Here is a 13,262-nt window from a genome sequence, read left to right as displayed (position 1 = left end):
CCAAGGACAGATTGAATATGTCTGTGAGCACTCCTGCAAGCTCCCCAGAACACGCTCTGAGAACACGCCCGGGGATGCTAGGGGTGCTAGACCAATGGCAAAGGAAAAGCCTTATAGTGAGTTCAAGGTGAGCCTTGACACTAAGCATGGAGAAAGGGACTTGTACCAATTGGTATGGCAGAGAGATGAAGCTGGAAAGGATGGACAGCAGTTTAAAGTCATTAAGGGTGGAAATGGTAATGTGCTAACAAGGGAAGGAGTACTTTGAAGGGAAGATGTGGGTGGAGACCAAATAAAGGGGTGATTTGTGACACCAGGATAGCAGCAGGTGTGAAAGGCAAGCTTTACAGGACGGTGGTGAGAACTGCTCTGATGTATTGTTTTATGACTGTGGCACGGAGGAAAAGACGAGAGGCCGAGATGGAGTTGTCAGAGTTGAAGATGGTAAGTTTTTTTATGTTGGGAGTGTCCAGGATGGAAAAAGATTAGAACTGACTATGTCAGAGGGACAGCTGGGGTTGAGCGGTTTGGAGACAAAGTTAGACCGGTAAGGCTGCGGTGGTTTGGAAATGTGCAGAGGAGGAAAATAAGATATACTGGGAAAAGGGTGTAAAATATGGAGCTGCTAGGCAGGAGGAAAAGAAAAATACAGAAGAGAAAGTTCATGGATCTAGTTGAGGAGGACATGAAGAGGGTTGCTGTGACAGAGGAGAATGCTAGGGGCAGGGTGAGATGGAGGCAGATGATCCACTCTGGCAACCCCCAAGAAGAACAGGCTCAAAGAAGAAGCCAGCATCACTCCAGGCTTCTACCAAAGTGTTACGCAGCCCCTCGTGGGGGATCTGGAGTAGATTTCCCTGCGTCGATACACACATACGTCGATGTCCTAGTTCGGTGCCTTTTAAAAAATGTCATGTTTCTGTAATTGTGAAGTTCAGAGGGCTCAAAAATGCTGTCAACTTAAAAAAAACACCAAATTTCAACTTAGTCCTACCTGAAGGCCTGCAAGTCCACTCAGTAAAACAGATCATTTTAGCACAAGTTAATTAAAAATGCTAAAGCTATTGCACAAGAGGAGTCAGGTGGTCAGGTGAGATGGAAGGATGGAGAGGTCATCTTCTTTTACTCAGCTTGGAAACCAATCAGATTTGTTTGATCGTGAATGATTAGCTGACTAGTTGTCAGTGTTGTACATGAGTAAAAAGATCTCTTTATTCAGCAGAGCTGAGTGCAGCGCTGCCAGTATTTTCTCCATGAGGAGCGATTTATCTGTCGACATTCGAGTCAACTCCGTGGAGACACAAAGGTGATGTTCATGTTTAGTTAAGGGACAAAAATGGTTAAGCAAAAAAGAAGCTAATATGAAAGTGGGTGTCTTAACATGTGTTAAATGCAGTCTGTATCAGCACTTCTGAGCCCTAAAAACATAACCTAGAGGGGTTTTTTTTAAAAGTATACTACTATCCTAAGTGTCCTAGTGAGTGGATGCAAAGGTTATATGGGAGTAAGATGATCTCTCCTTTCAGTTTCCGGTTCAGTGTCTCACTTAGAAGCTCTTTCATGACAGGACTTCGCCAGCTCATATTCTTGACATTGGTTTTGAACCTTTTTTCTCCATGGAGGATACTCTCTGCATGTTTTATCTGTCAGTTTTAAAGTTTTACTTATTAGCGTTTAGTAAATAATGAGTATTGTACGTGTGATGTGTACGCTGTGTGTTTTGCTTACAGCATATTTCAAAAGTGAAATCTGGGGCACAGCTTATGTTTGCAGTATACTTGAATGATTCTCTGTTTTTCCCCTGTAGTGTTTGTATTAAATGTGTAAATTAAGTTTGTAAGCAGCTTCTCTCTAAAGGTGATGTTAAATAACTCAACCTTTCCTCTTAGCTTATAGAAGAGTCCATGGGTCCCAGCTCTGACTCCATGAAACGTGATCGATCCAGGATGGAACCGCCCATCTTTAGAGATCAGAAATCCAAATTGTGAGTGTAAAGTTTGTACTTGTTTGCCTGGCCGATCTCTGTATATTATAAGTAGGTACTAATGGAAAAGGGGCTTTAGTTCACAGAAAAGTGTTGCACATCCCAGCTGTGTCTCCATTAAGAGTGATCGATCCAAGATGTATTCTCTCCACTTTAAAGATGAGAAATCAAAATGGTAAGTGCAAAGTTTGTACTTGAGAACATGTCCGACACATGAAAGACGTGTTCTTTCATGTGTCGGACAGATTTCTTTTCTAATACCAGGAACCATGGGTGCATAATGAAGTCTAAACCACAATCACTGAACAAAGTGCTGCACAACTAAAAATAAAAGGTTACCGACTTCAGTTTATGATGCAAATATCTGCTTGCTTCACAAAACTGGAAAGGAAGAAGGTGACCCAGCAAATTACAGACCCATTGCTCTTTTAAATGGTGATCATAAAATCATAACCAAAGTTTTAGCTACAAGATTAAAAAAAAAAAACATTTCATCAATTATACACCCCAACCAAACAGGATTTGTTCCTGGTAGATGGTCATTTAATAACATTCGTTTATTACTAAACACAATGTATTCAAGCTATGGAAAAGAGGCAAAAATAGCTATGCTCTCTCTTGACACCCAAAAAGTGTTTGACCAGATTGAATGGTTTTATATATTTGAAACCCTTAAACAGGGAATATTTCATGGATTGGATTAAAATGATTTATTTGTGTCCGGTGTCCTGCATCCTCACAAATGCAGATAAATCTTCCCCCCATCAATTACAACGCGGAGTGAGACAGGAGGAACCCCTCTCACCTCTTCTTTTTGACATAGCTCTGGAGCCCCTTGCTATCAACATAAGAAATCAACCCAGGAATACAGGGAGTCAAATTTGGGAATGCTGAAAGTCTTGTTAATATGTATACAGATGATTTATTGATCTGTCTTTCTGAACCAGAAATTTCATTTCCTAACCTTTTAAATTGTATTAAACACTTCGTGAAATTATCAGGATTTATGATTAATTGGGAGAAATCTGAATTCATGCCGATAACAGATCATTTCTGCCCAAAGTTTCTCAGCTCACTCACATTTAAATTAGTGACTATATCCTTTACCTATCTTGGCCTCAAAATTCTTAAAAATCCCAAACTCCTTTATAAACTGAACTTCTTGGAAATGCTGGACAAGCTCAAAGAGGATATTAGAAAATGGAAATTGCTCCCTTTGTCTTTGATTGGTTGAATAAATAATTAGAATGATGTCTTTGCCACAATTTCTATATCTTTTTCAAAACCTTCCTATTTACTTGCCACTTAAATTCTCCCATTTATCTGGACAGGAAAACCTCCAAAGATATCTAAAGCTCATCTTCAACAAAGTCCTTCCAGTGGGTGGGGTTGGGTCTTCTTGTGTTTAGAGACTATTACTGGGCTGCAAATTTAAGAGCTCTATTATACTGGCAGTGGGGTTTGCCTACGACAACCGTTATGAGAATCTCCCGCTCTGGCTTCAGATACAGCAACAGTATCTGGAACCTCATTACCGGCCTTATTGTTTTCTAACACCTCCTTTAATAAATGGATCAGTTGTAATTTTGTTGTTAAACATTCTCTAAAGATATTAAGTCAAATCAGGAAATTTCTTAAATTACCTAACCTCTCAGTAAGATTGCCAATAACACCTAACCAGTTGTTTAACCAGGAAAAATGGACAGGGTGTTTTTAGATTGGGGGAAAAGGGATTGAAACATATCAAGGACTTATATATAGATGAGAAAACTGCTTCTTTCCTTCAACTTCAACAAAACTTTCAGCTACCTCAATCACATTTTTTCCGCTATCTACAAATAAAGAATTTTGTTCAACGAAACTTTTCAGACTTTCCACCGAAACCACTAAATCATACTTACCTTGAAACAATTCTGAAATCAAACTCTAAACATCTGATTTCCCAGTTTGTTAAGTGCTTTACAATTTCAGTAGAATCCGATCGAATCAGGAATAGATGGGCTGAAGACCTCGGTGTCTCTCAGTCTGATGACCAATGGTCAAACTGTTTGTCCAGCATTCAGAAAGGCTCAATAAACACCAGATACAAACAAATTCAGTTTAAGTCATCCACAGACTACATTTTTCTGAACTCAAACTTAAACAGATTTATAAGTCTGTATCTCCTCTATGTGATAGTTGTAATGTTGATGAAGGTTCCCTTGCACATCTATTTTGGCACTGCCCAGCCTTAAATGTATTTTGGTGCCAGATTTTTACGTGGCTTTCAAACCAATTTAGGAAAAAAGTACCACTTCATGTTACACTGGCTATATTTGGATCTTCTGCCTCAATCGAATCCTTTTCCTGCTCACAAAAACAGATAACTACAATGGGTATGCTTGCTGCAAAGAAACGTGTTTTCTTACAGTGGTGGTCTCCTTCGGCTCTGTGTTTTAAGAGGTGGCTTAATGAGATGGTGTCTGTGGCCAGAGTGGAACAGATAAGATTTGACAGGGAAGGGAAAACATTGCGTTTTTGCATGATTTGGCAGCCATTTCTATAATTTTTAAAAATTAATTGATCTTAATTTTATACCTCCCCCTCCGCGTGCACTTCCCCATTTTATTTAATTACTTATTTATTTATCATTGTTATAGTTTCTTTCTAAATTTCTTTACTTCCTCAGTTATTTTATTTTTCATTTATTCATTGTTCTCCATGCTTACAAGTTCACATACGCTAATTGTAGTAATTGTTTACAATTAAATCTGTATAAGTATGTTGTGTTCAGTTGTAAAAGCAAAAATAAAATATATATTTTTTTAAAATGAGTGGAAGTCACACAGATGCCAGCATTGTGGTTAGACATTAAGTTTATGCAGCACTTAGCAGTTTAATGGGAATGTACATAATGGACATAATGGAAATGTCCTGTAACTGCAGGTCACTGAAATGGCCAAGAATGAATTTGTGAACATGCTTATATATGGAGTTTAACAATAAATAACTCATCAAAGTGTGTTTTTTGATTGGTTACATCAATGTCAACTTTCTAGTTCACAGTCAAATGCTTCAGGATCTGCAGCTCCCAGTAAGATGTCGTTAAAGACTGAAAGATCCAAGTTTGAGCCACTCGGGTTTGAGATGGAGACAAGAAGGTAAGTCTAATTTCTTCTGTAAGGGAAAATATCTTAAATTGCTGATGGATTAATCTGAGGCTAATGATGAGGCAGGAGAAAGTCTTTGTTACTGTAAGATATTACTCAGTAATCTAAAGAGACTCTTATAAAGAAACAAAGAAATATTGGCCTCTCAAGGAGATTGTGAGTCTTTGTGAGGCTGGGATCAGTTTATCATGAGCAAAAGCCAGCACCTCTCCAAAACTAAGTTGGGATCACAATAAGGAGGATCCACAGGCACCTTGTAACCTGATTTATAAAGAAAACACTCGTCACACTAATAGGCAAGTGCCAGAAGCACCCACAGCAGCTATATGTCTTAGATTCTGATAAAAAGAGGTGGAGAGTTTTTACTTGGCATGGGGCAGGGTCTGATTAATGACTCCATGAAGAGGCAACTAAATGAAAGAGAAGATCACCAGAATAGCAACCAGCATTAAAGCAAAGAAACATGAGGAGAGAGATTCTGGCTGGCAGTGACTGAACTTTCAGGTCCTGACCACATTTAGTTATATTTTGGGTTCAAGTACAAGACTCCACATAATAGGCAAAAGATGAATCTTTAAACTACCTTTGTTTGAGGTATCAAAAGTCCATGAAACAAAGTCTATAAAGTCAAAAAATTAAATAAAGTCGCAGAAGCAAACTGGATATCAAAAACTAACACAATACAAAGTCTGACATCCAGAGATGGGCAGTAACGCATTACAAGTAACGCGTTACTGTAATCTGATTACTTTTTTCGAGTAATGAGTAAAGTAAGGGATTACTATTGCAAAAACGGTAATTAGATTACCGTTACTTTCCCGTAGTAACGCTGCGTTACTGCGTTACTAAAACCGTGATTTTTGGCGAGAATGTCTCACGACAGTGACGTAAGCGAGTGCGCCGTTAGTGACAACAGCTGTGTGCAGATCAACAATGGATCACATATCGATTGTGGGAGAGAGTATGAGCGTGCAGCGTTTAAAGCGTGGAAGTACTGACCTTACTTTGAGTTTGATTCCATAAAAAGTGACAAAAACATTAGCGTCCGTCGTGCGTGGGAAGAAAACTTCTTTTTACAGCGAGAAAAACCCCTAAACTTCCAAGCAAGCACCGAGTGCGCTACGACGTGATGGGAAACTCACAGAGAAACTCGCGGATTCTTCAACTGACCGCGGCACACCTGCACCAGGGTAAGCCTCAACCTACTGCAGTCCTGCTTTACAGGTGAAAATAGAGCAACAGGACCGCTGAGTCTTTGACTTTATTTATGTTCTGCTGTGTTTTACTTGCATCTATTTGAAAGAGTGAGTGTAAACACAAAAAATATTTTATGTGCTGGAATGTGTAGAAAATAGGTTTAAATGTTAAACTAATTTATTCAACTCAGAGAATGTTGCATATAATTAAATTTTTGCTTGATGCATAAAGTTAAAAGATTAAAACTGATAAAACAAGTTTAAAAAAATAGACTTTTCCATTTGATTACATTTTGTATGATGGATTATGTAGAAAAAGTAGAATTGGGCTGAAAGATCTATCGCTTTATCATCTATTCAGGTTGTAAATCGTGTTTTTAAAAAGTAACTAAGTAACTAAGTAATTAATTACTTTTGAAAATAAGTAATCAGTAAAGTAAGGGGATTACTTTTTTGGGGAAGTAATCAGTAACTAATTACTGATTACTTTTTTCAAGTAACTTGACCAACACTGCTGACATCAAAAGAGAGATAAAGACCCTCATCTTTGCTACAGCAAAATAAAAAAATAAAAAAATAATAAAAACTGAGCTTGTTTACTCTTTACTCTGGCAAAAGTTTGTCTTCTTTTTTCTTCTTCTCTGGGGTTTTAACAGCAACTGGCAAAATTTAAAGCATGAAAACAGCTAACAGAAAATCACGATACCACTTTTTTATGTCCGATACCGGTACCGATATCATAAATTTGGATATCGGCTGATACCGATATGAATCCGATATAGTGTGTTTTTTTTAATCAATAAAACTGTTTTGTTTTAAAATATCTTGCTGCTTTTTGTATAAGTTCATACTCAAGTTTAAAAAAACAAAACAAAAAAAACCCCACTAAAGCTATTCTGTTATACCTGTATGCAAAAAATACACTGCACCCAAAATATTTCATAGTTCAGCAACACTGACATGCTAATAATGCTAATAATGCTGATAATCTAATAAACTTAAACCTACTCCATTCTCCATATTCTGGTATTTTAGTTTAAATCCCAACTCAAAACTCATCTGTTCAAATCTGCATATTCACTGTGAACCCACTGTTTGTTAATTTTATCTTGTGCTTTTGTTTTATTGTTCTTATTCTGCCATTGTTTTACTAAGTGTTTTATCTTATTGTAAAGTGTACTATACTATAGCTTACTAGGGTATATTAGACTTAACAGTTACTATATACAGTAAGGCAAGGCAAGTTTATTTGTATCGCACAATTCAACAACAAGGTGATTCAAAGTGCTTTACAGAGACATTAGAAACAAAAACAAATAAAAGCATGATTTAAAATTGATTAAAACAATCAAACTAACTAACTAACTAATTAACAAACAAACAAACAAACAAACAAAACAGTGTATGAAATCAAAACAGATAAAATCAGAACAGTAGATAAAATCAGTAGTTAAAATGTAAGTTTTGAAATTTAAGCTTAAAAGTGTGGATTTGGTGCTTTATTCAAATGCAGCTGAGAACAGGTGAGTCTTCAACCTGGATTTAAATAAACTGAGTGTTTCAGCTGATCTGAGGCTTTCTGGGAGTTTGTTCCAGATATAAGGAGCATAAAAGCTGAATGCAGCTTCTCCGTGTCTGGTTCTGACTCTGGGAACTGATAAAAAACCAGATCCAGATGACCTGAGGGATCTGGAAGGTTCATACTGAGTCAGGAGGTCACTGATGTATTTTGGTCCTAAACCATTCAGAGCTTTATAGACCAGCATCAGAACTTTAAAGTCTATTTCTCTGACGGACAGGCAGCCAGTGTAAAGACCTCAGAGCTGGACTGATGTGGTCCACTTTTTTGGTCTTAGTGAGGTCTCGAGCAGCAGAGTTCTGAATGAGCTGTAGTTGTCTGACTGTATTTTTAGGTAGACCTGTAAAGATGCTGTTACAGTAATCAAGCCTACTAAAGATGAATGCATGGACTAGTTTTTCCAGGTCCTGTTGAGACATCAGATCTTTTATCCTTGAAATATTCTTGAGGTGATAGTAAGCTGACTTTGTTATTGTCTTAATGTGTTTTTCTAAGTTTAGGTCTGCATCCATCACTACACCCACATGTCTCGCCTGGTTTGTGGTTTGTAGATGTATAGATTGAAGTTCTCTGGTGACCTGTAATCGTTTTTCTTTGGCACCAAAGAGTATTACCTCATTTTTGTTTTTGTTTAGCTGGAGAAAATTGTGGCACAACCAGTCATTGATTTCCTCAATGCATTTACCAAGAGCCTGCACAGGGCCTTGGTCTCCTGGTGACATTGTGATATATATTTGTGTGTCATCTGCATAGCTGTGATAGTTTATTTTGTTGTTGTTTATAATCTGTGCCAGTGGGAGCATGTAAATGTTAAACAGAAAGGGGTCCCAAGATGGAACCTTGGGGAACTCCACATGTGATACTTGTCTGCTCAGATGTGAAGTTACCTATTGATACAAAGTATTTCCTGTTTTCTAAGTATGTTTGAACCAGTTTAGTACAGTTCCTGAAAGACCTGTCCAGTTCTCCAGTCGTTTGAGTAATATGTTGTGGTCAACTGTATCAAATGCTGCACTGAGATCCAGTAAAACTAAGACTGACATTTTTCCACTGTCTGTATTCAGACATGTCATTAAACACTTTGGTCAGAGCAGTTTCAGTGCTGTGGTTCTGTCTAAAACCTGACTGGAAGGCATCGTAGCAACTATTCTGTTTTAAGAAGTGACTGAGCTGTTGAGAAACTGCTTTTTCAATGATCTTACTTAAAAATGGGAGATTTGAGATCGGCCTGTAGTTGTTCATTTGTGTCTTGTCAAGATTGTCCTTTTTCAGTATAGGTTTAATTACAGCAGTTTTTAGTGGTTCTGGAAACACACCTGACATTAAAGAAAAGTTGACGATCTGTAACAGGTCTGTCTCCAACGTCTTTGAGACCTTTTTGAAAAAACTTGTTGGCAGGACATCTAAACAGCAAGAGGAGGAGTTCAGTTGACCTAAGATGTCCTCCAGGTCTTTGCTCTTAATCGGGTGAAACTGTTTCATGGTGTTTAAACAGTTTTTTGGTGGACACAGTACATATTCTGGATCTGCTGTTGATGTACCAATTGCTTGTCTAATTTTTTGGATTTTTTCTGTGAAGAATTTGGCAAAGTCATTGCAGGCCATGGTCGAATGAAGTTCAGCTGCCACTGACACAGGGGGGTTTCTTAGCCTGTCAACTGTAGAAAATAAGACCCGAGCATTATGGCTGTTTTTAGTGATGATGTCAGAGAAGTAGGACCTTCTTGCACTCCTCAGTTGTAAATTATAATTGTGAAGTTTCTCTTTATAGATGTCATAATGAACCTGGAGGTTTGTTTTTCTCCATCTGCGCTCAGCTTTCCTACACTCTCTTTTTTCTTTTTTCACCAGTGTGGAGTTTCTCCATGGAGACTTTTTCCTTCCAGAGATAACCTTCACCTTAATGGGAGCAATAGTGTCCATTACATTTAACATGTTAGCATTGAAGCTATTGATGAGCTCATTGACTGACCCTCTGGACAGGTCAGGTGTTAATGGGAAAACCTGGTTAAAAATTGCACTACTGTGTTCAGTTATACACCGTTTTGTGATCACTGCTGTTGATGTATTTGTGTGCTGAAATTTTACTTTCAAAGAAAACACAGTAATGATCAGACACGCCCACATCAGACACAGTAACCTTTGAAATGCTCAGGCCTTTGGAGATCAGTAGGTCAAGAGTGTGTCCTCTATTATGTGTGGCCTCTGTTACATGCTGAGTCAGCCCAAAGTTGCCCAGAGTGTTACTCAGGTCTTTAGTCCCTTTGTCCTGAGGGTTGTCCACATGAATGTTAAAATCCCCAACAATAATTACACAGTCAAAATCAACACAGATCACAGACAGCAGTTCACTGAGGTCATTAAAAAAGTCTGTGCAGTATTTGGGAGGCCTGTAAACATTAAGAAACACAACTTTGGATGGGGCCTTCAGCTGTAAAGCCACATATTCAAAAGACTGAAAACTTCCAGGAGATAGCTGCTTACATTGAAATGATTCATTAAATAAGACAGCGACCCCCCACAGCACTAATGGACTTCTATACATTTTACATCAGATTAAAACTTTGGGTGTAAGATTCAGATAATATATTATTAAAAGCTAGACATTTTAAATGAGAATAAGAAAGAAAAGTATGTCTTTGTGCCCCCTTTCCCTGTTAATCCTTTAAAGCCGGTCTGAGCGGGCACACTCTGTTTTGCGTAACTATTTTTAAATCCCTTTTGAACTGGAACCGCGTAAGCTATCGCAATAATTTTTTTTGCATATGACACTGGAGGAGTTGTACTTACATCTTATACCATCAGCTTGTCCTCGGTCACGGTTTCCTTCCACATATAGTTTTGCAAAAACTGCATAAAAAGCGCTTGCAGGAACAAAAACATAATATTCCAGAAACACGCTTTGCCGATCCGATCAGCTGTTTGTAACACTTCCCACATTGAAACAGACATCAGCGCGAACGGTCACATGTCCGCCATTACCTGCCCGAAATATAAATATATGTAAAAAAAACCAAAAACTATTTTCAATTTTTTTGTAGTTTATTGCACTTTTTTGCAATTTATGTAGTTACTATGGACTTAATGCATACATATTATTAAAATTTGGGCTATAACAGTTGTATTGATGTATAGCAACTTGAAATGCTCCCAAAAATGACAGTACAGCATGTAAAAATATAAAGTAAGCCCTGGCAGCCTTGGTTCTATGGTAGGTCTTAAAGGGTTAATGCCCTATCGGCCCCCCTGGATAAATGGACTCGTGACAGAAAAGCCGATCAGCTGATCATTGATCAGTTTCACGATTGAAGTAGCAGCAGGAGAGGGAGGGGGAGAGAAGAGGCAGTCGCTCCATATATTGGTTGCTAAGCTTAACGCGGGAATGCTTTATAAACATTCAGAGATGAACTTCCACATTTGCTTTACTTCTCTCTGGGATCACTTCCTCGGAGATGAAATGCCGGTTTGGTAGCGAGGCTCCAAATACACACAGCCGCTCTATCACGTGAGCACACTGCTCCAACGTGCTACGGTTATGAGCCGAGTTACGCCATGTCTCAAGGTTTGTGAGGTGCTTTTTTGATATTTAATGGATCGGATTACATTTTTTATTTCTCTCCGATATCCGATCAAGTAATTTACGTCAGTATCGGACCGATACGTAATATCGGATCGGTCCATTTCTAATCTCTATGCAATCACAAAATCCAAAAACTCTAACAAGTAAACATAACCACAAAAGCCCTGCAACCATTTTACATTTACATCATGTTGTTTTATTGTTTTTTTAGGCCTCTGATTGGCTGGCATTTCTGAATGGTTTGGGGTGTATGGTTTGCATCCATTTTCTTAACCACTCGTATAACTTCAGGTCATGGACAAACAGAGAGAGAATTAAAATGCTGTGTATTCTGTTGTGCTCCTTTCAGACCAGTTAGTGAGAAGCCACCCACATGTCCAGGATTCAAGGATGCTATGAGGGATCCAGTCCAGCTCATTTGTGAACACTGGTCATGCAAACTGTGTCTCAGCACAGACCTGAACCAATCTGATTCACCAGCAGACAATTCTTGTCCTCAGTGTGCGAGGAAATCCTGGAAAATACCAAAACATGAGAGAGACACAGAGCGAGATACTAGTAAGTTTACATAGACTGTACCTGTTGCTGCTACTGCAAAACATGCTGGTAATACAGAGGGAAACATTTGAACATTTTGTTTTGTTGCTCAGCTGCAGGGGAGGGGTGGAGCAGTGGGTTCAGAGTGTGGTGTTAGGCTGACCAGAACAGTTGATGGCCATAATTTCATCAGGCCTGGCCTAATTTAACAGGATCAGGGGACGTGACCGGAGAGCCGGCAATTTGAACAAGAACAGGCAGCTGGAAAGTGCGCAAATAAAAATGTGCAGAAAGCTCTAAATAAACCCTTGCAGTACTGTAACACTGTGTGTGTCGAGTCTTCTGTTTGTCATGAGCTAAAAATCTCTGTAACATGTTTTGACACTCAGCTGCCAACACATGTTGAGTTTTTTTGATTTTCTTGTAAAAAGACAGTTTGGTGCTCTGAATCTTTTCAGTTTCTTTTTTGTTGTTAGCAGTGAAACCGTGATGATTGTTTTGGGGATTTGGGGTTTTACCAATTGTTTCCATGACCAAACTAAAGTCTGATTTTAACCACCTGAGTAATTTTTACATTTACATGTTGTATTTTATTGTTACAGATAACATCTCACTTTTGAAGGTACAGATGAAACTAAAAGAAGCAATGAAAAAGAAATTTTCATCCGTCTATGAAAGCAATGGTGACAACACAAGTTCCCTGAACAGCATCTATACAGAGCTTCATACAACCACTGGAGAGAGGGAAAGTGTAGAAAATGTGTTCAGGCTACCAGAACAAAAAATGAAAAGCTGTCAATCATCAAAACAACAAATAATCAACCTAAACCATGTGTAGACACCTTTGCCGGGCCAAGACAGACTTCACAGTTGTGACAGGGTGTTGAAGGAAATGGAAAATATTTTTTTGTGCAGAAATTCATTCTCGACTGGGCCGAAGAGAAGGCAAACCAGGATGTTGACTTTGTTTTCAGCCTTTCTGTCAAAGAGCTGAATTTGATTACAGGTGAGAAAAGCCTACACAAGCTCCTGACTTTATTTCACCCACACTGTCTGAACTCAAAGATTCAGTGGATTATACCAAAACCAAGATTGTTCTGATCCTGGACGGTCTGGATGAAAGCAGGTTTCAGCTGGACTTTGAAGGCATTAAGACTATAACATCTGTTAAGGAAGTAACACCTGTGAGTAATCTCCTACTAAACCTCATCTTCCTGAAGCAAACCTCTGGATTACT

The sequence above is a fragment of the Astatotilapia calliptera genome, unplaced genomic scaffold, assembly GCF_900246225.1.
Source record: "Astatotilapia calliptera unplaced genomic scaffold, fAstCal1.2 U_scaffold_1, whole genome shotgun sequence".
NCBI lineage: Eukaryota > Metazoa > Chordata > Actinopteri > Cichliformes > Cichlidae > Astatotilapia > Astatotilapia calliptera.
Note: the sequence above shows the minus strand (reverse complement) of the source record.